At 40.0% G+C, this 11048-nt stretch overlaps 1 pseudogene; it reads left to right on the forward strand.

Moving 5' to 3' along the window:
- Positions 1-664: 664 nt before the first annotated feature.
- LOC124101695 (M-phase phosphoprotein 6-like) lies at positions 665-1263 on the forward strand (annotated as a pseudogene).
- The last annotated feature ends 9785 nt before the right edge of the window (positions 1264-11048 follow it).

Below are 11048 nucleotides of genomic sequence, written 5' to 3' on the forward strand. Positions count from 1 at the left end.
CAGGTTTAAAGAAGAACAAAGTCATGACATCTGCCAGTAAATGAGTGGAAGTGGAGAATATCATACTAAGCAAAATAGGCCAATTCCAAAAACCACAGTTTAAATGTTTTCTCTGATATTTTGACACTAATTCACAATAAGGAGCACGGCTATGGAAGAATAAAGTTACTTTGGATTAGGCAGAGGGGAGGGAAAGGAGGGGAGCCAGGTATGGGGTGGGAAAAAGAGTAGACATTATTACCCCAGGTGCATGTGTGACCACATGACTGATGTGACTCTACATCACGTACAACCAGAAACATGAGAAGCTATACTCCATTTGTGTATGATGTGTCAAAGTGCCTTCTACTGCCATGTATAACTAATTAGAACAAATAAAAGAAAAAGAATGGTGACAACCAGGGGGTAGAAGAGGAGGAATGGAAGTTCTTACTTACATGGTGGCAGAGCTTCTGTTTGAAGTGAGAAAACTGTTCTTTAAACAGAAGGTTGTACAATATTGTGAGTGTAATTAATGCCTCTGAGTTGTCCACTTAACATGGCTAAAATGGCAAATTTTATGGTACAAGTCTTTTACAACAATGAACACTTTATTATAATAAAGTTTTAAATTTTTTTCTTTTCAGAAAATTAAAGAATGCCGGCAGCTGCGGCCAGCGTGGCGGCTGAGCGCAAGACCAACTTCATGAAAGAACCTGCTGCGCGTGAAGTTCATGCAAATAGGACTGGACTCGGAAACCAAGAAACAACTAGAGGAAGAAGAAAAGAAGATCATCAGTGAAGAGCACTGGAACTTGGATTTGCCAGAGCTTAAAGAGAAAGAGAGTGTCATAACAGAGGAGCAGTGTGAAGATCTGAGTGGAGGAATGTCATTCAGAGGATTTAATCCTGAAGTTGAGAAATTGATGCTTCAGAGGAATGCTAAGAATAAAGCCGAAGATGAAGATGCAATAGTAGAGCTTGATGTATCAGGTGAGGAAATGGCTAGAAGATATGATACCTTGGGGGGACAACTGGAAAAAAGTTTTCCAAGAAAAGAGACCATGCCAATTATGAAGAAGATGAAATTGGAGACATAGAACCAGTTAAAGCAAAGAAGATGTTCTTAAAGCCCCAAGATTAAAAATGATGCCTTAAAAATATGTCTCAGGGTGGCCGTGAGAACAGCAGACTTCAGAGCCCATCCCAGTGGCATCTTTTAGCTATTAATAGTTGAAATTTATTTGCAAAGAGATGTGTAATTTTAGAAACAGACTGTGTTTGAAACAGGTGTGTAATGGATGCTATACATCCTTTTCCGAATCAGGTTCGTCAAAAGCAGAAGTTGAGCCTGAATCTTACAGATGTACATAGGCACAGCGTTCTTTTTATATAGTTCTCCAGTCACTGACCTTGAATGGACTCCTGTAGATTAATGCCAGTGTTTAAATTGCCTTTAAGATTATGCTTTACTTTAAAATATTAGTCATATAATCATGTCCAACTGATTCATACATTAATTTTGTAGTCAAATGTCATAGGAATTTATTATATGTACATTCATCAAGAGCAAACATGCCTCTCCAACCTGAAGTATTTGCATGTTACCAGGTCTTTCACTTTATGGTATTGTTTTTTGTTTAAGGCATTTAATATTTTTAAAACAGTATGTTAATAAACATCTGTTTCCAAACACACAAAAAAGAATAGGATGGCATTTCAGTAGTTTTTCTGGAGAACCTCCTTGGCCGCCAAGATGTGTGGCGTTAAACTTGTGAGTGGTTTCACCATATTCAGGAATGGGTACTGCCAAAGAAAGGAAACAAAAAGTGCATAATTTAGAAGCAAAAAATGTTCTTTCAACTAAGGCCTGAAGACTACTTATGAATACAATTGATTTAAACAACCCAAATTTTAATACCTGCCCAAACTCTTATAGTCACAACCATAACTTTCATAAGCTGTTTTGAAAACAGTTGTTTTTAATTGTTCTAAATTCTAAAGATCAACAGTTAAACAGCCCATTAATACACTCACACCAGCATCGAATGGACCTGATATTTGATAATATACCACAACAAACTATCATGAAATTAAACTTTTACTCCTGGCAGATGAAACCCTAAAATGTAGCAGCTGCCTTATTGCTAGTGATCAATGAACAGTGAAATGAAAACTTTCTGTTGGATATTCAAAAAGAGTCAATATTTCCCCCAAATCGCATCATTTCCAAATTTACCTCTAGTAATTCCCCGGCTGAATCTCTCTTATCCACATCCACTTCAAGACATTTATTCAAGAAGTCCAGGAATACCGGGGAAATTTTTTCTGGGTTCGCAAGTCCTGGCGCTCCATTGGTGGCAATGAGGTGTAAGGCCTAAAAATAGAACGACATCTGTGACTTTCTTTTTATTGGGGGAGGGGGTGGAATACTAAGGGTTGAACCCAGGGTGGCTTTACCACTGAGCTACATCCCTAACCCTTCTTTTTAATTTTTGAGATAGGGTCTCACCAAATTCTTGAGCTGGACTTAAACTCGTGATCCTCCCTCTTTAGCCTCCCCAGTCACTGGGATCACAGGTGTGCAACCATTGGGTATAGCATTTATGACATTTTTAAGGTAACTCAACAAGTTATAATGTAATTTATCAAGTTTATGGAACTATTTGTGTGTGTGTGTGTGTGTGTGTGTGTGTGTGTGTGTGTGTGTGGTGTTAGAGCCAAACCCAGGGCCTTGTGCATGCTGGGAAAGCACTCTACCACTGATCAACATCTCCAGTCCCTCTGAATTCTGCGAAGACAATCACTATAAATACTACAGTGAGTAAAATGAGGTTATCATTATCTCTTCCTGCTTGAATTTTGTATCCTCCCTCCTTCCCTTCCTTTATTGTTTCTTCTCTTCATCCTCTGCCTCTTCCTCCTCCTCCTCCTCCTCCTTCTTTGACTTCCCTCCTTTCCTCCCTCGATCCTTTCTTCGCCCCCCCTTTCTTTGTAGGAGGTGGTGCAGGAACTGAACCCAGGAATATGCTAGGCAAATAAGTGCTCTACACTGAGCTATACACCAGCCCTCTTTTCATTTATTTGGAGACAGGGTATCTCTAAGTTGCCCAGGCAGGCTCCAATTTGAGATCCTCCTGCCTGAGCCTCTCCAGAAGATGAGATTGCAGGTGTGTGCCCCCAGGCCTGGCAGCTTCATCTTTTCTGGGTTAAGTATAAAAGCAATACATTTGCTTAAAGAAAACAAAATCAACCTGGGGTGCATAAAAGTATAAAGAAAAAATGATGACAATCCTTCTACCTATTAAACCTTCACAAGCTTTTTAAAAGTCACATTTCAAAACAATTTGGATCTACTGAAACTCTTTTCCTTCAAAAGCTATATGCCAGTTACATCATTCCTAAGAACTGACCATAAAATGATTCTAATGGCTAACTTCAATCGTGCCTTAATATGGGTGTTTTCATAATTTAACCAATCCCCTTTAGAAAATCTTTGTATTCTTTAACTTTTGATTATTACCTTTAAGTTTCTAGAAGTGAAATTATTTCTAATTAATGGATTTTTTAGTATAAATTTTAGGTTTTAAAAGTGAGCAGACAATAGGGACCCTCGCTGAGTTGCCTGTGACACAGGAAGAACACTTTAAGGGATCTCACTGACCTTCAAAACTGAAAAGACAACTAGATAGCCTTGCAAATGCTTTTTCCTTAAATGTGGATCCTGAAATGTTCCCATGTTGGCCCCTCATTTTCTTATTGATATCTTGCATTACAGTGCAGTATACTTACTACAATGATACCTATTGTGGATACATATCTATATATTAATACACTTTTGTTGTTTTTTAGCGGTGCTGGGGCTTGAACCATGGGGACTCGTGCATGCCGGGCAAGCACTCTACCACAAATGAACAAATACAGATGTACTTCTATTAATCTAAAGCTGACACTTGACATTAGAGTTCACTCTTTGTATTGGATTATATAATTCTATGGGATTTGAAAAATGAATATTATCCTGTGTATCTACCATTATAACATCATACTGAATAAATTCACTGCCCTAAAAACCTACTACTCATCCTCTTCACATCCCTGAATCCCTGCAATCAATGATTTTTTAAAACTCTTAATGCTTGAGATGTCCTAAACTTACATGCTAGGCAGTACCCTAGCATGGATGAACACTTCTAGCCCACACGCTACACTTGCAATTGGAGAGCATCTAGCCCCTTTAGACAGAAGGACAACACTAAGCACTATGCTCTTAAAGATCTTTCAGAGAATAATATGCCCATACCATAGGGATGTATCAATTATCCAAGTTATTTCCCTGTCATAAATAAATAGATAAGATAAAATTCGTTCATGCCTTTTGGTGTTATGATATCTCAGTTTTTATCCATGAATACTATTCTATTGTATGGATGTAGCACACACATTGGATTACTTTTGTTTATTTTGTGGTACTGGGGATGGAACCCAGGGCCTCAGCAAGCTAGGCATGTGCTCTACCACTGAGCTACACACAGTCCTCACATTCACTTTTTGAAACACATCTTGTTCCAGATTTGGCAAATATGAATAAAGATGCTATAAAATTTTTGCACAGGTTTTTGTGAGGACACATTTCAATGCATGGGGGTAAATATCTGGAAACACATTGCTGGGTTATGTGGTAAGGTCATGTTTCATTTTGTGGGAAACTGAAAAAACCCACTTCTGGAATGGAGCCTCCCACTAGCAATGCAGGAGCGGTCCTGTTGCTCCATCTCTCATTTTCCACTTTTTTATTATTCCCTTTCCTTAGTGATTAGGTAAGACTCCCTCTTATTATTGAATGTTTGCATCTTTCAATGATCACACTCGACCATCACGTGACACACCATGTCACACAGGACAAGAATCTTAGGGTTGTTGTTCTTGACCCGGATGTTCTTATTGTCATTTTATGTATGCATATCTCCTGCCTCCACTGTTATTTTTATTTAAATGGTTTTATCTTTTAAAGATATTTTTATAACAGACAGACATTTATTTATTCAGATAGTTAGAACTACTTTTGACTTTACTGTATTTGAAGAAGCTGTTATTTAGCTTTTGGGAGATAGATTTCTGGTTGATTTTTTTCTTTCAGAACTTCATCACACATCATGAAAACCCTTGAAACTGTCTCACAGCTCACTGATGCTATTGCACTTAAAAACTATTTTCATTTCTATCTTTATGTTTCACGGTGGTAGTTTCCACTACAGTAATCTATCATTAATCCAGTCTCAAATATTATAGTTTCCATAGAGTGTTAGTCAGCTTTGTGTCACTGTGACCAAAATACCTGACAAGAAAACCTTAGAGGAATAGGTATTTTGGCTTACAGTTTCAGAGGTTTAGTCCATGGTGCGCTGACTCCACTGCCTTGGGCTCAAGGTGAAGCAGACCATCATGGCGGAAGGGCATGGTGGAGGAGAGCTGTGCTCAAGGTGACCAGGAAGCATCGAAGCAGAGAAGGGGAAAAGGGGTACAGGCCAAAAAAACCCTTTGAGGGTAGCCTCCAGTGTCCCATCTGCTGCAGCCACACTCCTACAGTGACCACCTCGCCCACTCAAACTAGGAGAGAGTGATTAGGTTAGGACTGTCACAATCCTATCATTTCACTTATAAATATCCCTGCATTAAGACAGGAGCTTTTCAGGGACACTTCACACCCAAACCACAACACATAACTAAGCTGAATTTGGGTCTTTTAAAAATATGCCTTCCATATGCCTAACTTTTTAAAGCCTGAAACATAATTATAAAAATTATTTTCATGACCTTGTGTGCTAATTCTTTTATTTGTGTCAGGTATGGGTTGATTTCACCTGAATATTTTCTCCTCATTATGGACTACATTAATTATTCTACCCCTTTGTCTTTCTGTTAAAGCTTTGACTGGAGGTCTGGGTGCCTGTTGGCTCCTGGCCACTTCTGGATTCCTATAAATATTCTCTGACTTTTTTTCCACACAGATCAAGGCTTCTTTTATTTGAATGACTGGTCTATGTAAGTAAGAAGGCCACACAGGAGGTAGAGTTTCATTTCTGGGCCTCTTCGTCTTTGGACAGTCTTGATGATCTCCTCCTTTCTTGGCCTGGAGGTGCTCTTCACAAAGGTGGTTGTCTTCCCTGGTTTCAGACCCATGGGCCTCAGCTGGGTCAGTCAGGATTCTCACAGGCCTTGTCTGCCTTCAGCTTGTGGACATGTTCCATGAGAATCTGCTTTGTTTGGGGCCATGTTCATTCATCTCCAGGTACAGGCTCTGGTACAGGTGGAAATCTCTAGATTCATGGTATCTTATGAGAACCTGGTGCACAACTCTCACCCTCTCCTCCAGGTCACCTATTCTAACCTATGCTCATGCGACTGCTCTACCTGCAGGCCAAGGTGTTTTTCCAGATTGAGCCCAGGGAATGGACAGTAGCAAGCTCATGGATGACCAGCCCATCTTTGATCACCTTCTGGATCTACTGATAGTTGGCGCCATTTGGGATTTAGCTGGTTTCACTGGGGTCTACTCAGATCCACAGCAGAGGACACTAAAGACAAGCCCCTTCTGAGGCATGAGTAGAACTTTGGTTGTGGTTGTGGCCCTAAAAATATTCTTGAGCTTTGTTCTGGGATATAGTTTTAAGCTATTTGGGTCTTATTTGTAAGATTTGTTAGGTGGAACTGAAACAGTGTTTAAGGGTAATTATTTCCCATCATTGAGACAAGACTCTTTTCAGTCTTCTACACAATATCTTGTGAGTGATAAGGTTTTTCCATGGTGGCTGATAGAAACAGGCACTACTCCCAAGCCTACACATGTGGCAGGTGCTGTTCCTTCCAATCTTGTTCTTCTGATCTGGGGGATCTCACCATGTTGCCCAGACTTGAGCTCAAGTGATCCTCAATCTTCCAACTAGCTGGGACTGTGGGTGTGCATCATCATGCTCAGCACCAGGATTTGTTTCTAGTGATGGAGATTGAACCGAGGATCTTGTGCAGGCCAGGCAAGTACTCTGCCACTGAACTACACCTCAGCCCAGTTCTTGCCAATCTTATCAGATAATTATATCTCAGTCTTTACAGTGGCTCTTCACACTAATCTCTGTTGAATGCTTAAGGGGGCCCTCCAAAGATCTCAAGAGTCTCCATCTTTCCTCTTTCACAGCTTTTTCAGCAATGTCCCATCTGGGTTGTCCCTCTCTGTACATGGCCTGGAAACTGGGGCAGTGGTAGGGTTCACTTCAGTTAGTACTCACTTTCTGACATCACTGTCCTTCATTCAAAATCTGATAGTGTCTTGAAAATCACTGTTTCATATAATCTAGTTTCTTGGTGTCGTTTCCAGCAAGAAGGGTTAAGCTGGTCCCTGTTACTTTATTTTGACAGAAAGCAGATGTGCCCATTCATCAAGTTTTCACCAACATTACATCTCAACTGATTAAGTCTCAGTGTAACTGTGGTTTCTGCCAAGCTGATCTCTCCCTCACTTCTTGCCTATAGATTTCAGGCGTATCTTTATCTAGATTTCCCTGTCTTTCCTGCCATTCCTTCTTGGTCTCCTTGCTGCTCTGCCTCATCAACTCTTAGTTGTAGACTGTGTCAGGATGCCAGGTAAATATCTGTCCATCTATACCCACTTGACCCTGTGACCTCATCTTGCCTGGCAGCTGTAGGAAACATCTGTAGCTAAGGAGCCTCAATTTTATCTCTCTAACCTGGATCCAAGACTTGCATACCCAACAGCCTCATCAACATATCCACTTGAACATCTTTCTAGGTGTCTTCACTTTTACATGTCTAAAACAAGTTAAAATGTTGTCAACTAAACTCCCAATTTCACCCCAACCCTTCTACCCATCTTGCAGTCCTTCCCGTCTCAACTAAGGGAAGCTTCAAGTTCATCATTCCCATTCTTAGGCCATAATTCTTGGAACTCTCCTCAACTCCTCTTTTACATAGATGCTCCTTTCAAAATACACCCAGAATCTATTTTTTTCATTACCTCCACTGATGCCATTCTTGTCTACATTACTGTCATTTCTCATCTGAATTATTGCAACAGCTTCCTAATTGGTCTTCCTGCTTCTGCCTTGGCCTTCCTTGAGAATCTCTTCTGAACAAATTGACCAGAGTGAGCCTCTTAAAATTTAAGTAACACCATTTGACACCTCTGCTCAGAACTTTCCACTGGTTTTCCCATTCTGTGGAAGCCAGAAGCCCCACAAAGCAATACTCCGGGCCTCCTCTCACTGACCCTCACCGCCTACTGCTTGCTCAGTGCACTGTGACTCTGCTAAAGCCTTCAGGATCTTTCACTGCTGCAGGAACATTCCTGCCTCAGGGCTTTTGGATTTGTTGTTTCTTGGGCTTGCTGTGCTCTTCCCTAGGTAAATAAGCACCACTCTCACATCCTGTGTCCAAATGTCACCTGAGTGAAGCCCTCCATAAGGACCCTTTTAAAAACAAACCCCTGACGCTCTCTCTCCTGCTAGTCCAGCACTTAAAGAGTCCATTGCTTAGTGTAGTATTCTGATTTCCCTTCTTGTTTCTCTCCTTCCACTAGAATGTAGGTTCTACAGGGCAGGAATTTTTGTGATTTCTCTAGGCAGCAAGTTAAACCAGTGCCTAGCACAAGGCAGGGACTTAATTCAATATTGGCTAAATAAATATATGAAATGAAAGGGTTTTGAAAATTGCTCTGAAAAGTGTTCTAAATAAATCTCCTATTAAAACTATTTTAACTGCTTACTTCAACTGGCAATGGGGCAAAACGCATTCAGGAAAGAATATGCAAATCCAATTCCATCTGTTGTCTGGCCTGTTTTCCTAAGTATAATACTTTCAAGGGTCAATGTGTACATGTGTCAGAACTTCCTTCCCTTTTATGGCCAAATAATACTCTACTGCTCATCACGTGACACATAATTGGGTTGTTTCCACTTTTTCCTATTCTAAATAACACTGCTGAGAACATTTTGTGTACATTTTGTGTGGACATGTGGTTTTATTGCCTTTTTTTCTTTTGTCAGTGCTGTGGACTGAGCCAGGGCCTGCTGGGCACTCTACCATTGAGCTACATCTCCCACTCCATGGACAGATGCTTTTTAAAAAATTTCTTTTATTTGATTTTCGTTTTTTATGTGGTGCTGAGGATCGAACACAGTGCCCCACGCATGCAAGACAAGCACGCTACCAAGATCTACAACCCCAGCCTTGGACATACGTTTTTAATTCTGTTGGATATATACCTAGTAGTGGAATTGCTAGGTCATATGGTAACCCAATATTAACTTTCTGAGGAACTGTGGAGTTATTTCTAAAGCTGTGCAATCTTTTCCATTCCCACCAGCAATATATGAGAGTTCCAATCATTTTTTCATTTTTATTTCCGTAGTACTAGGAATTGAACTCAGAAGTGTTCTATCTCTAAGTTACATCCATGTAACAGAGTTTTGACACAGAGTTTTGTGAAGTTGCCCAGGCTGGCCTCAATCTTGCAATCCTCTTAACTCAGCCTCCCAAATCCCTGGGATTACAACTGTTGCCTGGCCAACAATTCCAATTTTCCCACATTCTTACCAGCACTGATTATTGTCTGACATTAGGTGTAAAGAGGTGTCCTGTGGTTCTGATTTGTATTTCCTTAATTACTAATGGAGTTGGGCCACATATGGTCATTGAAAAGGAGATGGGAGGATGGTTGAAATTCACCTCAGTTGCAAGAATATTTACTTGTTCAAAGTCTACTCTGTTTGAAAATGGGCTTGAACACTGTCAGTGATACAGTTTTCTCAGAGGAGTCATCTTGCTTTCCTCTTTTCTGGACCTTGGGGATCAGAGACTGAAATTCAAAGTGGATAACCTGGTTTCTATATCCAGGGTACTTAAATGGGTAAGAAAAGTACCTTCACTGTGTAGAGAGAGGCACATACCTAGGAGACTTCAACTATGTAGAAAGGTGAGTCCATGCTTACTTACACCCCAAATAGGAAACCATACAGCAAATAACAAACACCTACACTCTTTAGCTAACACGGTCAGCTCTGTAACTCAAAAGCAGTGTGACTTGTAGATACAAAGTAAGGGCAGAGGTTAGATTTTATCAAGTTTTGATCCTAAATTCTTGGCCAATGAACAACACAAGGAAGTTCCAACTACACTTTAAGGGAAAGTATTGTTCTTGCAGTGAAACTGGTGTTACACTGGTCTTACCTGTGTGGGACTTTTTTCACGTATGGAGGCTCTCCTTCCAGCATCTCAATGGCCATGATCCCTAGCGACCAGATGTCGATTTTAGGGCCATAAGCTTTCCCCAGCACCATTTCTGGTGCCATCCAGTAGGGTGTTCCAAGCATGCCAGTGCATGTATTCTGCTCAGGGGTGAGATGAGCACAAAACCCAAAGTCGGCTAAGAAACAAACAAAAACAAAACATCTAGAGTTAATAGCTTCTAGATATGGTTTTGTAAAAAAAATTCACCTCAGATGACATAATCATATTTGGACTATTTGGGCTTATTTATTTTATTAAAAGAATTTAATAATAAAGTTATCCAGACTGGGATTAGAATACATTGGTGATGTTATATATTGCCACTTTTTGCTTCTTCTTCCTACAACAGAGTGCAGATTATTAGGTGGGCTTTTATTCTCAGTAATACATATTTTATCCTAAAAGTTTTAGTAAAATTGAAAGAGGTCCAAAAAGGGGAGAAAATCACTGAAGGTGGACATCAAACCCAAATGAAATGAATCAGGCAAACATCAGGACACTGAAACTACTTTAAATGAAATAAAGAGAAGCTATACTAAGCATACAAGTTAGCAGGGACTTTAGAAAACGAACACATTTGAGTGTAATTATACTGACAAGGTACTTACTAGATTTCATCTACTCCAACTATCTCCACTATAACTAAGAAACAGAAAACTTTAGTACTTGATGTTAATTTTGTGGAAAGGTCAAGATGAGAATTTATGATCTTTTCTTCCCTTCTATTGTTAAAGCCATTCAAGTACTTATGTAACTATGGGTTATCA

Source organism: Marmota monax, unplaced genomic scaffold, assembly GCF_021218885.2.
Source record: "Marmota monax isolate L192 unplaced genomic scaffold, Marmota_monax_Labrador192_F-V1.1 WCK01_AAM20220418_F8-fsc00052, whole genome shotgun sequence".
NCBI classification, from domain to species: domain Eukaryota; kingdom Metazoa; phylum Chordata; class Mammalia; order Rodentia; family Sciuridae; genus Marmota; species Marmota monax.